The sequence below is a fragment of the Cricetulus griseus genome, chromosome 8 (genome assembly GCF_003668045.3).
Source record: "Cricetulus griseus strain 17A/GY chromosome 8, alternate assembly CriGri-PICRH-1.0, whole genome shotgun sequence".
Taxonomy (NCBI): Eukaryota; Metazoa; Chordata; class Mammalia; order Rodentia; family Cricetidae; genus Cricetulus; species Cricetulus griseus.
Window position 1 is genome coordinate 27,119,252 of NC_048601.1, and position 16,137 is coordinate 27,135,388.

At 45.9% G+C, this 16,137-nt stretch overlaps 1 long non-coding RNA gene across 3 annotated transcripts in view; it reads left to right on the forward strand.

Annotated features, from left to right (window-relative positions):
• Positions 1-670: 670 nt before the first annotated feature.
• The window catches only part of LOC113837038, a 30,957-nt gene continuing 15,490 nt past the window's right edge, over positions 671-16,137 (forward strand). The window contains exon 1 of one of the 3 annotated variants that reach the window (XR_003487634.1): positions 671-727. This is a non-coding gene — a long non-coding RNA (uncharacterized LOC113837038). Of the gene's footprint in view, positions 728-4,590; positions 4,769-12,311; positions 14,982-16,137 lie in introns of those variants that run through there. The other 2 variants (XR_003487636.2, XR_003487637.2) reach the window with 2 other exon arrangements.

Sequence of the window (16,137 nt, forward strand, 5' to 3'; positions counted from 1 at the left end):
CCAGGGCTCTTAACTGCTGAGCCATCTCTCCAGCCCCAGCAATAGAGTCTTATGGCATAGTTACGGTGATTAACTAAGGACAATGGTGATAGCTCTGGAGACCCCATTGCTTCCATGAGCAAAACTTTGTAGGGAGATCTCCCGTGCTCTGTATTGCAATGTTCATTTAATTATTATGAATTCTGGAAGCAGTTATCCACCCACGCTGGGCAGTAATGCTCTTATTTAATGTTATATTTTGAAACTAGCTCACTGACTGGTGGGTTTCCATAGGACTTTTACATAATCCCCAGTTTTGGGATAACCTACCCACTACTCCTCCTTTTCCCATCCTTCTGCCTGATCCCCATTTCTTCTCTGAATCCTCAGTATCCCCATCTTCTTTCATTTTATGTGTGCTTCCTATCCCTCCAGCTACTTTTTAAAGTTCAGCTTTGAGAGAATACGTCCACATGGTTTTTCATATCCCCTTCTGATGGGGAATGTACTTCTGTGTATGTTCATCTTATTGATTGGTGAGTAAAGTACTGTTTGGCCAATGAGGCAGCAAGTTAGGCGGGACTAGGAGTCAAGGAGGATTCTGGGAAATGTAGTAAAGAAGTGATGATCCAGGCAGGAAATGACATAGCAGGGAGACTCATACATAAACAAGGGAAGAAGGAAGTGGGCCCCTTCTCTCTTCCTCCAGAGTCACCATGTGATCCCGGGATGAGGACGCCAATGGCAGGTGTCTGATAAGATAAGTCTTATAAAATATATAGATTTATGATAATTAAGAATGAGCTAACAGATGAGAATCCTAGTCATTGGCCAAGCAGCATTTGTACCTAATATAAGTCTCTGTGTATTATTTGGGGCCCTAACTCGGCGGGCAGAACTCAGGAGGCTGGTGGAAAGTACCCACGTGGCGGTAGGGCTCGGGCGGCTTTTGGCGGAAAGATTTATTGTAACACGCTTCCTTTGGGTTAGCTCTACACTTCCTCCCATGATTTCCCTCATACTTAACCTCCTTCCTGCTTAAGCCTTTCTGCCCCTAGTATTCTTCCTCCATACTTTTGGTTGACCTGCAATCTGCTTAATGTGTCCCCCACTGAAGGCCCCTTTCTAGTTTTCCAGCTTCAAATTAAACACAAAATAAAGGTTAGAAGTTGAGATCTGCATACAATAGCAAGCATACGGCGTTTATTTTTCTGGATCTAAGTAAAAAAACTCATCTAGTTTAACTTTTTTCCAGTTCTATCCTTTCACCTGCAAATTTTGTGATTTCATTTTTCTTTACTGCCCAGTAATATTCCATTGTGCACAAGTACCATGTTTTTCTTATCCATTCATCTGTTGATGGGCATCTAGATTGCTCCCATTTCCTAGTGAATAGGGCAGCCTTGTACAAGTCCGTGCAAGAATGTACAAGGGAGCCAAGTTTTTTTTTTTTAATTTTGAACCAGGACAACTATGAAACTATGTTTAACACTTAACTGTTTTCATGTTATTATTTAACGACTCAAGATTGGATTTAATTGAGACTCCATTCTCTCATCTTCATAAGGGTATATGGAACCTCATTCATTTTGTGGGTATCCCATAATCAAGGGTCTGTTTTGGCTTCTTGACTTCTGCTGCAGGAAGCTGATCATCAAAGCCATACGGCTGGAAGGCAGGAGATTGCATTTGCCTCAAGTTCTTACCCAACAAGCTTCATGAGTTTGGACATGACACACGGTCATTCCACACCTCAGACTCCTCATTATTCCGATGAAGTGATTAAACTGTCTTCCACATGACTCCTTGTAGCAATGTCATCTTAGTATCCTCTGACTTGGAGGTTTTTATTAGAAACAGGTTTATTTATAAATCATTAATACAGTTCTACCCAGTGGCTACTCAGTATCTGCACAGCCCAAAGCTTTTAATAACTAGGTAACCCTCTGGGCCTGTGCTCAATAGACGATGGCTCCCTACTTTGTGTGGGCTAAAAATGGCCACACTGCTTTGAAATTCGTGCCATTTGAGAGGTGGCATCTGTTTCTCTTCTCCTGGATTCTGTGCTTGCTTTATAATGTACTGTGTGTCACAAAGTGATGCAAAAAGGGGTGAAACCTCCAAGTAAAAGGAAAAAGGTGACACATTTATTTCTAGTACTTGGGAGGCAGAGGCAGGTGGATCTCTGTGCGCTCAAGGTCAGCTTGCTCTGCACAGTGAGTTCCAGGACATCTAGAGCTACACAATGAAACCTTGCCTTGAATAAAACCAAAATCCCAAACCCTAAAACCAGAAACCCCAAACCAAACCAAACCAACCCAACCAACCAACCAAACAAAATAAACAAAAAGGAAAAGTATAAACATCTTGTACTTTCAGTTTTATCCTGTTTGAATTTATGTTAGCTAGACCTATGGCAATTCAGTCCAAAGCCTTGGCCAACTTCAGAACATACGCATGAGGCCACCTGTGCTAAACACTTTTCATTTCTGCAATGAAATGCTAGAGATAATAAGCCCATAAATAGAAAAGGGTTAAGTGCCTCACAGTTTGGGGCTTCTAGTCAACAGTATCCAACCTTTGACATTGCCGTATGATTTCATCTACAAATGTGTTGGGTCTCACCCACAGCTGTCCTGGGAGGCAAGCAGCCTGTGGGCTGGACACTCCTGTTCCACTCAATGATCATAGGTCTTGGCAAGAGCACATTGTGAAGTAAAACAATTCACATCTGGGCCACATAGGGCTCAGGTTCCAAAGTGCCCTCCCAGGGTTTCCAGTCCTCAGTATAAAGTCTCTTCATGGGGAAACTGTTGGGGACAGAGGCAAAAATTGTAGACTTTAGAATGAAACAAATGTGTGATGTATTCCATAATAGTTCCCACAGGTGTTTGAATTTCCAGAACACTTTTAATCTTGCTTGGACTTGTTTCCTACATCTGGAAAGTGAGGGTTATGACATCTGTCTTGGAAGACTGTGATGAAATGGGGCAAACAGTTAGAGATACTATATCCCTGCCCATGGCCCTGCCCATGGCCCTGCCCACTGCACATGATGCTTTGGTTTTTTGTTTTTATTTTTTTCCCAATGCAACAATTAAAACATGTCAGCTTACAAGTCAATGCTGGTCATGTTTCAGCGGCACTGAACACTTTAGAGCCTTTTAGAAATGGGGGTAGCAAGCCACATTCCTATGGATACTAACTTAATTTGAAATCTAGACTAGAGAAATCTAGACTTTCTATCAAATAGTTTCATGCTAATTTCTTGAAAGTTTCTCTCTCTCTCTCTCTCTCTCTCTCTCTCTCTCTCTCTCTCTCTCTCTCTCTCTCTCTTCTCTCTTGAGATGGAGTCTAACCTCTCTGTCTAGTCTGTCCCCAAACACTAGAGCTCCAGTGGTCCTCCTGCCTCAGCCTCCAGAGTAGCTGGGACAAACAGGTGCACACCACTCTTCCTGACTTGAAAGTATGAAGTGTAACAACTTAACAACTCCTAAAAAGGACATTTTAAGCATGTAAGCATGCTGCTATTTTGGCTGGAGGCTAGTTTCAATGACTTTCTTCAAAGTAAGAAAACAATGAATGAGAACTACAACTAGAAACCAATTCCATCAAGCAGGAAACCCCTGCTTTTCTACTGTCTGTCTCTTCCCCCCTCTCCCCTCCCCCTCTCCCTTTCCTTCTCTCTCTCTTTCCCTTCTATCTGTGTCTGTGAGACCAATTCTTTCCCATTCAAAAAGTGAGGGAAACTCAAGATGTGTATGGAAGGAGAAAAGATTGCTATGTCCGTGTCACTTATTTACATGGAAGTCGTGGCTGGCTGAGTCATTTTGTTGCCAGCTGTCTGTGAATTAGCCAGAATGAGATTGCCCAAGGTCAATTAGTTTCCAGGAAGCATTTTAAGTCTATCCATTGAGAAGCAGGCAGACTTTCATTCCACTGTGGCTGTAGGGTCTCTGGGGCCCAAGGCCTGGATGCGGCATGGCTTCCTTCTTCACACCGCAATTTCCCAACCAACCACATCATCGTCACTCATGCATGTCTTTCTTGTGTAAGGAATTCCTGGGGTCAGGAGTTCCCAGAGGCAGGCGATGGGTCCCATTGGCTTGAACTCGGGGTTGCTCTGCACAGGGCTGATGGGTCTTGTTGTTTGAATGCAGTGTTGCTCTACACAGTCTGATGGGACTCATTGGCTTGAACACAGGAGTTCTCTGCACAGGGCTAATGGGCTTGAATATGGGGTTGCTTTGCATAGGGCTGATGGGACCTTCTTGAACATCTGGTTCCAGCTGAAATAGCCACTGTTGTGGCAGCTGTTCATGCTGCTCTTTTACACCATGGACTTAATCTCCTCACTGTTTCTGGCTGACACAAAACCAGTAGCTTCCCAACTGTCACAGCTCTGCTTTTCCAGGCAGAAGGGACTGTTATGAATTTCCTGAGAGGAGGGGACTTTTTTTTTTTTTTGTTTTGTTTTGTTTTTTGAGACAGGGTTTCTCTGTGTAGCTTTGGAGCCTATCCTGGCACTCACTCTGGAGACCAGGCTGGCCTCGAACTCACAGAGATTTGCCTGCCTCTGTCTCCCGAGTGCTGGGATTAAAGGCGTGCACTACCAACATCCGTGGAGGAGGGGGCTTTTTATTTTTTATTTATTTTTACATACTAATCCCAGTTCTCCTCCCTCCTGTCCTCCTGCTCCCCCTACTTTCTGATCACCCCCGCTTTGTTCCTCAGAGAGGGTAAGGTCTCCCATGGAGAGTCAATGAAGTCTGTGTATCACCTTGTTGAGGTAGGACCAACCCCCATCCCCCTTGTCCAGGCTGAGCAAGGTATCTCTCCATAGGAAATGGGCTCCAAAAAGCCAGTTTATGCCTTAGGGATAGATTTGGTCCCACTGCCCAAGTCACCCACTGTCACCTGCATTCAGGGGAGGAAGGAACTTTTTATTCAGCAACTCCCGAGTTTGTCTACACTGGAAATTCATTCTGAACTGGTGGAGACAGCTGCTGACCAACAAAGTTGGTCAGTGTGTGGTGTACTCTGTAAGCTGGTGGCAAAACTGCCTCAATTCATTCCTGAATCCATGAATTCTGATGCCACAAACTCTGCTGACATTTGGCCCCTTCCTCTTCCCTGAGCTTCAGGTGTTTGTTTTTAGGGCTCATCAGCTTCTCATACACCCTCTATCATTTAATGAAACTTTCACTTCAAAGTCTAGTTGCAAGTATGTCTAATCCGTGGTCTATGGGCTGCCTGCATCCCAGGAGAGCTGTGAATGTGGTTCAATTCATTCATAAATAACAGCACTTGTCACAGAGTCAACAAGGTGGACACTCCTGCCAGTAGGAGGGTGCTGGTGCCTCTGTCTTTTTATTTCTCTCTTTCTTTCTTTCTTTCTTTCTTTCTTTCTTTCTTTCTTTCTTTCTTTCTTTCTTTCTTTCTTTCTCCCTCCCCTCCTTCCCCTCCCTCCTCTCCCTCCCCTCCCTCTTTCTCTTTCTTTCTTTCTTTCTTTCTTTCTTTCTTTCTTTCTTTCTTTCTTTCTCCCTCCCCTCCCTCCTCCCTCCCTCCCTCCCTCTCCCTCCCCTCCCTCTTTCTCTTTCTTTCTTTCTTTCTTTCTTTCTTTCTTTCTTTCTTTCTTTCTTTCTTTTTTCCTGAGACATGGTTTCTCTATGTAGCCCTGGATGCCCTAGAACTCACTCTGTAGACCAATTTGGCCTCAAACTCACAGAGACAGCCTGTCTCTGGTGGGATTAAAGGTGTGGGCCACCACCGCTGGGTTCATTGTCCTTTCTTAATTGGTAGAAGAATTTGAAGCTCCTGTGTTCATAACACACATGGTGAATGATATTAATCCCGCTGCCTCATGCACGAGTTTAGTTGCTAGCTTTTAGCCTGCTTGTGTCCAGTCAGCTGACAAATCTGTCCCTGTATGGTAGAAAGGTTGGGATAGGTCGTGAGGTGGGACTATTTCCCTGTGATTCTGGAGTCATAGCTGCACACCAGTGACGTGCACGGCTGCCATGCCCTCTAACTCCCTGTGCTGCTGTCGCTGCCAGTGCTGCGGGACTCCTCCATGGCCCAGGCACCACCCTGTGGTTGGGACCCCATGGCTACCTATCCTTAAACTATAGTTAGATAGCTCATTGTCATTTGGATGTGCACTTCCCAGACATCTAATAAAACTGAACATTTTCCATAAATTTACTAACCATTTGAATTTCTTCTCTTCACAATTGTCTATGTCCTTGGTCTATTTTGAGGTTATATTATATACCTTTTTTTGGTCCACTGACTTAAAGTTACTTTTATATTTTTTCTTCTTTTCTTGGAGCCCTTGATATCAGATCCAGGGCCTTGCTAGGCAAGTGCTCTACCCCTGAACCACACACCCAGTTCTCTCTCTATCCAATGAGCCTTTCCACAGCCCCTGGGCCCACTCTCCACTGCTTCATCTCTTTGCAGCTCAGCAGCTCCTCGCGTGACACCATCTGTCCATGTTTGCTTTTGGGTTGTTAACCAGAAAATCTGTTCCCAAACCAACATCTTGAACTGCTTGCCCTGAGCTTTCTGCTGGTGGCTTTACAAGGTTCAGGCTGGTCTTTAAGGCTTTGAAGAAAATGGATTCCTGTCTCATTGAGTTATTCTCTATAATTGAGAGATGCTCAGTGTGCTTTCCTAAAATCCGGCAAATATTTCCCAAAGAAAACTAGGACCATTTATCCCTGCTCTTTCCACTTGTAACAACACAGGAAGGTTTTCTAAGGTTTAATGGTGATTATCTTGAGAAAAGGAACATCTTGAATCTGTAAGGCTAGTTTTGCTTTGATTTATTTGGGATTTAAGCTTGTAGGATAAACACATTTGAGAAGCTTCATGCTCATTCTGCATTATGGAATGCGTCTCTTCCAGTTTCATTTTTCTGCTATTTAGTTTTGAGAGGCATCTTTTAGGCTATGGACCATATTAGGTCCCACATCCTAAAATAGAGCAGGATGCGTATGGTGGTGGGAGGTACCTCTGCCTGGCTTGCTGTGTCTTCCTGGATGGCAATAGGCCATCTCTGCAGGCTCTGTGACATAGCACAGGCTGGAGGTAGGCCCTCCTCGAGGTTGTGAGCCACCTTCTGCAGGAATTTGTGCCATATCGCCAGAGCCATGCTGCAGCATGGCACATGCCGGGCTCTTGGGAGACAGCCCCACCTTGTCCATCTGCTTTTTCACTCGTACCCATCCTTTCTTCTGTCAAAAGAACCTTCCAGTGCATGAAAATCCCTGATTTTCCAGCACAGAGACATGACATAAAAATTTGAATGAATACCTTAGTTTTCTGTACTTGACTGTATTGACATTCAGCAGTGGCCAAGACAAATGGCTGCCTGCAAGGATTCCAGCAGCCACCACCATCTCTGTCCCCCTCTGCTTCATGCTCTGCCCTTTCCTTGTACAGGCTGTGACTTTCTGGGGTGGCCCTAGGAGACACAGACTTCCCTTCTTGCAGGAGAGAGAGAGGGAACATGGAACAGAGGATGGCAGTTGCCATTATGCCCTACACAAAGTATTTTACTCCACAAAGTCATACATCCAAGTTATTTATTTATTTATTTATTTATTTATTTATTTATTTATTTGAGACAGTCTCACTAGGTAGCTCTGATTGGTCTGGAATTCAGGGTCCTCCTACCTCAGCCTTCCAGGTGTTGGGATCAGTGGCACACAACTCCACACTTGCTATAACATTCAAGGTTTTTTTTTTTTCCCTTTGAGATAGTGTTTCTTTGTGTAATAGTCCTGGCTATCCTGGAACTCGACCACACTGGCCTTCAACCCTCAGAGATCCACCTGCCTCTGCCTCCTGAGTGCTGGGATTAAAGGCGTGTGCGCCACCACTGCCTAGCTGCTTGCCACATTTCTTACAGAAAGTCCTTCGGTTATTAGGTATATTGACTGACAGTCTTTGCAGTGGAGGTGTCTATGCTATGAAAATGAGAGACCCAGCATCTGCGGTTGCCATCTCCTGCCGCTTGTGCCAACAGAGAGACATTCAAACTTTAAATTTAACTCTTGTAAAATTATTGACCTTACAATGAGGGATATTGGAGATTCCAAAAATTTCTGCTTTCTTCATTTTGACAGGCTTGGGTTTCTGAAGGCTGTCTAGGGGCATTGAATAATGTATGCTTTCCAGGGATGGGACCCATGGGGCATATACTCGATGGAGTCCTAAGAGTCTTTTGAGTTGTGGGGAGGAGAGAAGGAGTTATGAGAAAGAGAAGGGGAGAAGAGAAGGGGAGAGGAGGACATGAGGGATCAGGAAATTTGAGTCAGGGGAAGAATAGAGGAGAGCAAGAAAAGAGATACCATAATAGAGGGAGCCATTATAGGTTTAAAGAGAAATCTGGCACTAGGGAAATGTCCAGAGATCTACAAGGATGACACCAACTAACAATCTAAGCATGATTACTTTATATGCCATTCTAGAGCCTTTATCCAGTAGCTGATGGAAGCAGAAGCAGACACCCACAACTAAACACTGCACAGAACTCCTGAAATCCAGTTGCAGAGGGAGGAGTGATGAGCAAAGGGGTCAAGACCAGGCTGGAGAAACCCACAGAAACAGATGACCTGAACAAGGGGGAGCTCATGGACCCCAGATTGATAACTGAGAACCCACCCTGACCCCCTGATCATGGTGTCAGTTAGGAGGCCTGGACAATCTATGGGGCCTCTGGCAGTGGATCAGTGTTTATCCCTAGTATATGAATGGACTTTGGGAGCCCACTCCACATAGAGGGATACTCTCTCAGCCTAGACACACGGGGGAGGGCTTAAGCCCTGCTCCAAATGATATGACAGACTTTAATGACTCCCCATGGAAGACCTCACCCTCCCTGGGGAGCAGAAAGAGGATGGGATAGGGGGTTGGTGGAGGGGGGGCATGGGAGGAGGGGAGGGAGAGGGAACTGGGATTAACATGTAAAACAAGCTTGTTTCTAATTTAAGTAAAAAAATCTGAAAAAAATGACAGCCAAAAAAAAAAAAAGAGGTGGCTTCCCACCCTGAGGGCTCAGAGGATGAGCCACCATCGTCTCTCTGCTTCAAGCTAGAGGGTAGGTCTCTGTGAGAGGTAGAGGGTGTGATCCACACTCCCCATGCCATGGCAGGAAGCTCAGCAGCTGACACCTGCAATCCAACCATGGAAAAGCATGGATGTGCTCGCTCCCTTATGTCTGCGGTGTCTTTGAACATCACACCGGGATGTGGTCATGCACAAATCTGCTTGCATTCTTGTGTGCCTAGGTGCACGAGCGCTAGTGAAGGCAAGTGTTGAATTTGTGTCTGCCTAGACCAGTCTATGGCATGTCTTGAAGAATGCAAAAACCACACACTTTTGTAGACTCTACCAGCTGCTGTCCCTCCTACCCCCTTCCCTCCCCACATCCAGCAGCAAGCACTTTGGCCCAGCTGCCTTGCTGGAATGCTCTTTTGGAACATTTAAAAAAAAAAAGCATTTGGAAGGCCTTGTAAGAGAGGCATTGGAAGTTCATCACAGATTATTTGTAGTAAGAATTCTTCAGGGAGATGGGGGCTCTGAGGTACTGGCAACATTTTTCCCTTTTAAAAGTAAACAAGACTCCATTTTCTCCAGTATTCAGCCTGTTGTTCTTTCCTCTCCCTTGTAATCATCCTGCAAATGGACTCCCAAGGTCCAGATGGGCAGGCATGGGGCCCTTTCTGTGTGTGATACACACAGGACCTGTGAGAAAGCTCACCAAGCCCCAAGGAAAGGAGGCTCTGAGGGGACCCAGGTTCAGACCCAATCTGGATTGCTTCCTGCTGTTAATTCTTGTCTACTCAGTGATCCAAATGAACAGGTGATGCTCCTGCTTGGCTGCAGTAGTCACGCTAAGCTGTGTGCATCCACGTTCGTGCAGGTGTGTGCACACATTGTGTGTGTTGTGTAAGTGAATAGAAGCAAAGACCATTGCCATCATCCTTTAGAAAGTGGAGGTGACTGTCCCATGTAGCACCTGTAAGCTCTGAGGCCTGCTGGGAACTGTAGCCATGTTCTGTGCTCAACTATCTATGGGCAGCAAAGTGTGGATGGACAGCATAGAGGGTCTCTTATTCCCCCTCTCACACCCAGCTGGCATGGCTACCCCTCTGTGTCCTGGCAGAGTCACCCCTTTGTTTTCCATCCCCCCAACACTCTGATGCTAGCCTCTGTGGGTCTACCTGGAAGTTCTTTCTGTGGGAGCAGGGAGGAATTTGAGGAGCACTACTGTTCTGACTCTACCAGTGCAAAGTTTAGAGTCAGATAGGTCAGTTTCAAGCTGGCTTTGTTCCATGTTTGTCTCTTAAGGGAAAGAGTGGTCCCCTGGGGATTTCCATGGCTCTGCGGACAGGCAGTGAGTGAGAAATTCAATATCACCTGCAATCCCAGAGGCTCACTTTCTGTTCTTCCCCTCCTCTTCCGTCTCACAAAAATGTTGGTGCTCATTCCTCAGGCTGTGTTTATGGGATCAGGATCATGTGGGTGGAGAGCTAGCATACACTTCCTCCTCCCGTCACCCCAAGAAGTGCGGTGTGTCTAGGTTCAGGGGCTACTCAGAGAGAAGCACATAATGTCTCTGGTATTATTTATTCTCTGAATTTTGAACAATTGTGGTTTTCTGTAATAGTCTCTGTCTATTGCAAAGAGAAGTTTCTTTGTTGAAGGGTGAGAATTATAGTTACTTGTGGGAATAAGGATAAATATTTAGAATGTGGTGAGGGATTAGTTTTGTTTGGTAAAGTGCTAGCTGTAGGCTCTTCTCCTAGGTCCATGACCTCACAGGTTTCCCATTGGTTGGCTAGGTTTCCTGTACTAGGTGTGATTTTTGTCTTGTTGAGTAGGCCTTAAGTCCGATGAGAGAGCTGGTGGTTACTGCCAAGATAGGAGTGCCACTGATGCACCCTTAGGGTTATGCCATTGCTGGCCATTATTGTTGGTTTTATGCTCAGGGATTGGTTGGTTTTTGTGCTGAGTTGGTTGGTGTAGAGGGTGTTTCTTTGACTCTGATTTCATGGTCATGATGTGCTTTTTTCACTGGTCAACCCTTCTCCTCCCCTTTTAACCTTTTGGCTCTGGTCTCAGGGCCAGTGAATTGGTTCTGGTCTCAGGGTCAGGGTGTGTTTCTTTGGCTCTGGTTTCAGGGCCAAACTGTGTTCTTTTGCTCTGGTTTCAGGGTCAGGGTGTATTTCTTTGGCTGCCCCTTTTACCCTGCAGGAAACATTCTGAGATGCCCTAGGCTTGGCTATTGAACTCGGCCTTCCTATCCTATAGCTTCAAGCCTACCAGCATGAGTGGCTCTCCATGCTGAGTTTAGTTCTCATCAGCCTTTATCTTCAGGGAGATCTGAAGGAAGACCCCAACTTCCTGTGCCAGCAAGTTTTCTTTTTTTTTTATTATCATTTTTTAATTTGAATTAAAAACAATATTGTTTTACATGACAATCCCAGTTCCCTTCTCCCTCCCGTCCTCCCCTACTACCCCCCCAACTAAAACCCTACCTATCACATATCCTTTCTTCTGTTCTTCCCCTGACTCAACCTTTCTGCTCCCTCATGACCTCTGCATCCTTCCTCTTCTTCCCTTATCATTCATGTAGCTCCCTCCCCCCTCTTCCCGTGCTCTCAATTTGCTCAGGGGATCTTGACCCTTTCCTCTTCTCCAAGGGACCATGTATGTCTCTCTTAGGGTCCTCCTTGTTTCCTAGCTTCTCTGGCAGTGTGGATTGTAGGCTGGTAATCTTTATGTCTAAAATCCACAAATGAGTGAGTATATATTATGTTTGTCTTTTTGTGATTCGGTTACCTTGCTCAGAATGGTTTCTTCTAGTTCTATCCATTTTCCTGCAAATTTCAAGATTCCATTGTTTTTTTTTTTTGTCCCCCCCCCCTGAGTAGTTCTCCATTGTGTACTTTTTCTCGATCCATTCTTCGGTTGAGGGGCATCTAGACTGCTTCCAGTTTCTGGCTATTACAAATAGTGCTGCTATGAACATCGTTGAACAGGTGTCCTTGTTGTATGAATGTGCTTCTTTTGGGTATATGCCTAAGAGTCGAATTGCTGGATCTTGTGGTAGAGCCAGCAAGTTTTCTATTGTTGTAACAAAATATCCAAGGCTTGGCCCTTTCTAAAGAAAGAGGGTTGGCTAGGCAGTGGTGGGCACACCTTTAACCCCAGCATGTGGGAGGCAGAGGCAGGCAATATCTGTGAGTCCCAGGCTGTCCTGGTCTACAGAGTTAGTTCCAGGATAGCCAAGGGTACACAAAGAAACCCTGTCTCAAAAAACCAAAAACTAAACCAAATTACCACCACCACCACCAAAAAACAAACAAACCCCAGACCAAAAACCAACTATCCAAACAAAAAGGCTCATTTAGCTCACAGTTCAGGAGGTTCAAGGGGCACGGCTGTTCACCGGCATCGACTCAGTTCTGGTGAGACTTTATAGTGGATGAATAATAGCATGTGAAAGTCACATGGCGAGACTAGAAGCTGGAGGGTAACCAGTGAGGGCCAGACCTGCTCTTTCATAACAACCTCTCCTGAAAACAAGTGAGGGTCTCATGAGAACTTTACCAATTCCTCCCAAGGGCAACTCCCCACAACCCAATTATTTGACACTGAGCCCTGCCTCTTAAAGCACACACTACTTCCCTGACATTGCCACCCTAGGGACCAAGCTCACAGCACGTGGACCCTGGAGACACACTGACACTGCAAGGGAATCCTAGCCCTTCCTGATGCATGTTAGCTCATATGGAGCTGGAACGCCCCATCTGCTGCAGCTGACCTCCCCAGGTCTCAGTAATTCCCTCCCGGCCAGCTTGCTTGCCTTTGCACATGGTGACTTTGGATTGCTCTTCTTTGCTTGAGACCTGTGTGTTTTCAACACTGTTGTCCAGGGCCATCCTAGTCTGGCTCCAGGTCAGCTCTGGTCCCAAATATTTAAGAACCTATGAGGTGCCAGGGTTTTGGACTTGGTTAGGGGAATTCAGAAAATATGGATGGCTGGTCATTGAAAACATTTAGCCCAGAGTGATCTCTCTTCAAACTTGTACTTAAAATACACACGGAAGTACTGAAAATGGCCAAAAACCAATGCAAGAATGCCCAGGAACAGGGTCAACAATGGCTAGCTTTGACCAGGGCTCCCATTATCTTCAGCAACAATGAGGGATCCAGAAGTACAATTGGGGACATTTTCATTGTTAGTGGCTCAGTTGGCCAGAGGTGGAAGAAGCCTTGACTCTAGTCAAGGTTTAAAGAAGTCACTGAGCCCAGCTGAGCAGTCCCTTTCTTCTGGGTGCCTGTCAGTCTGGACTCTTGTCTCCCATCCTGCTTGCTATAGAGACAGACAGACAAAAGCTCAGGCAGGTGACACTGCATGGTAAAAGGTGTAGGACAATAGTAAGTACACTGCTGCTGGCAGAGCCCAGACAAGCCTGGCTTTGCCTTCCAGGTAGAACTCTGGGTGAAAGAATGATCCCCTAATTCACAGGAATTCACTTTCCCCAGGAATGTCAGAAAAAACTGGTTCTCTCAAATGGAAGGTCACACAAAAGCAAGTGCCTGACACTGGCCATGGCATTGGGCCTGGAGAGAGCTGGCTTTGCTTTTAGCTTTAGGTCCCCAGGGGGTACTTTAGGGGACCAGGGGTCAGGGGACAGGCAAAGAAAGTGACCCCATCCCATGCTCTCACCCGCAAAGGTCTTCTTTATGGAGTCATTTGAATAGAAACACTGAACCAATGAATGTGGTCTGAACTGCACACACTGATTACAGCTGAAAATACAATTTTTGAAAATGTTATTTTTAGGAAGAAATAAACAATGATCTAAGGATTGGCATTTCATGCTTTCCATGAGCTATAAGGATATATGTAATTATTAGGTTTGCTAAGGGTGACAAGAAGGACAATAGGGTGAGGGACAAGCCCAACTGGAAAGGCCATCTCTGGTAGAGGGGAAGGCTATCCAGTTGTTCACTGCCCACAGAGCTTGGTTCTCCATTTGGCAGTGAGGGAGAACAGAGCTGCTGAAGGAGAGGCAATCTAGACTTGCTGGAAGCCCCAAGAAAGAGTAAAGGGTGAGGGCTGTAATGTTATGGAGGCTGGAGAGAGGAAGTGACGTTTGGAGGCTCAGGCTAGTGTGAGGAAGAAAGTGCAAGTGGGAAGAAGCAATAATCAAAGATACAGTGTTTTCGAGACAGGGTTTCTATCTTTTGAGACAGGGCTTCTATCTTTGGAGCCTGTCCTGGAACTCACTCTGTAGACCAGGCTGGTCTGGAACTCACAGAGATTCATCTGCCTCTGCTTCCTGAGCACTGGGATTAAAGATATGTGCCACCACTGCCTGGCAAAGACAAAGGATTTGAAAACTCCCAGACTGAGGGTAAAGAGCTTGGTCCAGAGAGTAACTTCAGTAAAGATGTGTCATTTAAGCTGAGGGACTCAACCTTCAGTGGTTAATTCAGCCAGTGATTCAGATGCACAGAGAAGCAGCCAGTCTGAGACTTAGTGTGGAGTTGGACCATCCTGTCTGCAAATGCAGTCCAGTCTGAGAGCTAGTGTGCAGCTAAGACCATCATGGCAGCAAACTCAGAAGACAATGGCGCAAGTTCAAAGCTTTCAGAAAGATCAGTTTTTTTTTATTTATTTATTTTTAATTTCTTTTACGTGACAACAAAGCCTTTCTGGTGTGTAAGGACTCTGGAAGTATACCAAGTGTCACAGCACTGTAGATGAGGGAAGAATCAAATACAAGTACCCAGGACCAGATATGCCAACTCTTAGCATCTCCACAGAGTGAAGAAGCTGATATCAGAATGAAGGCTGAAGTCACAGAATAAACAAGGACCGTGGTGTGCTGCTGTGACAACCCAACCTGATGGAGGGTTACAGACTGAGACACTGACTTTGGAGCCAAGGGAATGAAGACAGACAGACTTCCTGCTAGGTGGGGGATGATGTTCCAAAGAGACTAGAAAATGAGTAAATGAAGGAGATGGTTCAGAGGGTGAAGTCCCAGATGATAGCCAAAGGTGGCTGGTGCAGGAGAGGGCGGAGACTGCTAAGCCCACCTGTTGAGATGCCTCTGGGCTGTTCAGCTGAAGTGTCTTGCAGGTGATGATGTTAGAGAGGCATTCTGGGAGTGGAGAGTGAGTAGGGTCTGAGGCTAGTGTGTCTGTGAGCAAGAGAGGAGGTCACTGTGGTGAGGCTGTCACTGTGGAGAGGTGGTCACGGTGGAGAGATGGTAACTGAGGAGAGGTGGTCCCCAGGGAAAGGTGGTAACTGAGGAGAGGTGACCACAGTGGAGAGGAGAGGCTGTCACCATGGAGAGGTGGTCACAGTGGTGAGGTGGTCACCATGGAGGGGTGGTCACTGAGGAGCAGTGGTCACTGAGGAGAGGCGGTCACAGTGTTGAGGTGGTCACCTTGTGCACCTTGGGTGAGGCATTTGGCTTTTCTTCTTAGTCACACATGACTGGAGAGTTAGAGCGAAGACCGTGTGAGCTGTGTGCAGGCACAGAAGCAGTGACACCATTGTTTGGAGTGCTGAGGAATATTTTAATTGGGCAAAGATGTGTTACATTTGTTTATGCTGCGTTTGTTTCATCTTGCCTGCCTAAGGCACCTGATGGTCTAATAAAAGGCTGAATGGCCAATAGCTAGGTAGGAGAGGGGTAGGCAGAGCTGCCAGGCAGAAAGAATAAGTAGGAGGAGAAACTTGAGAGAAGAGGGGAGAAGAACAAGAGAAGGAGGAGAGAACATGGGACACACTGGGACCAGAAGCCAGGTAGTCACCAGCTAGCCAGATGTACAGAAACAGTGAAAGTAAGATATACAGACGTAATAAGTCAGGGGCAAAAGGTAGATAAAGAGAAACAGGTTAAGTTAAAAGAGCTAGCCAGAAAAGAGCTAAGCTAGGCTGAGTACTCAAAAATAATAATAAGACTTGTCATGATTTGGGAGCTGGGTGGTGGCCTAAAAGAAAAAGTCTGGTACTGTTAGACCCCCGAAAACTCAAGTATCCGGGGTCCCAGGCCACGTTCGCGGTCACCCCAATCACCAGGAGGATTCGAGAGCTTGCTGCAAACTGCATGAGGCTTTATT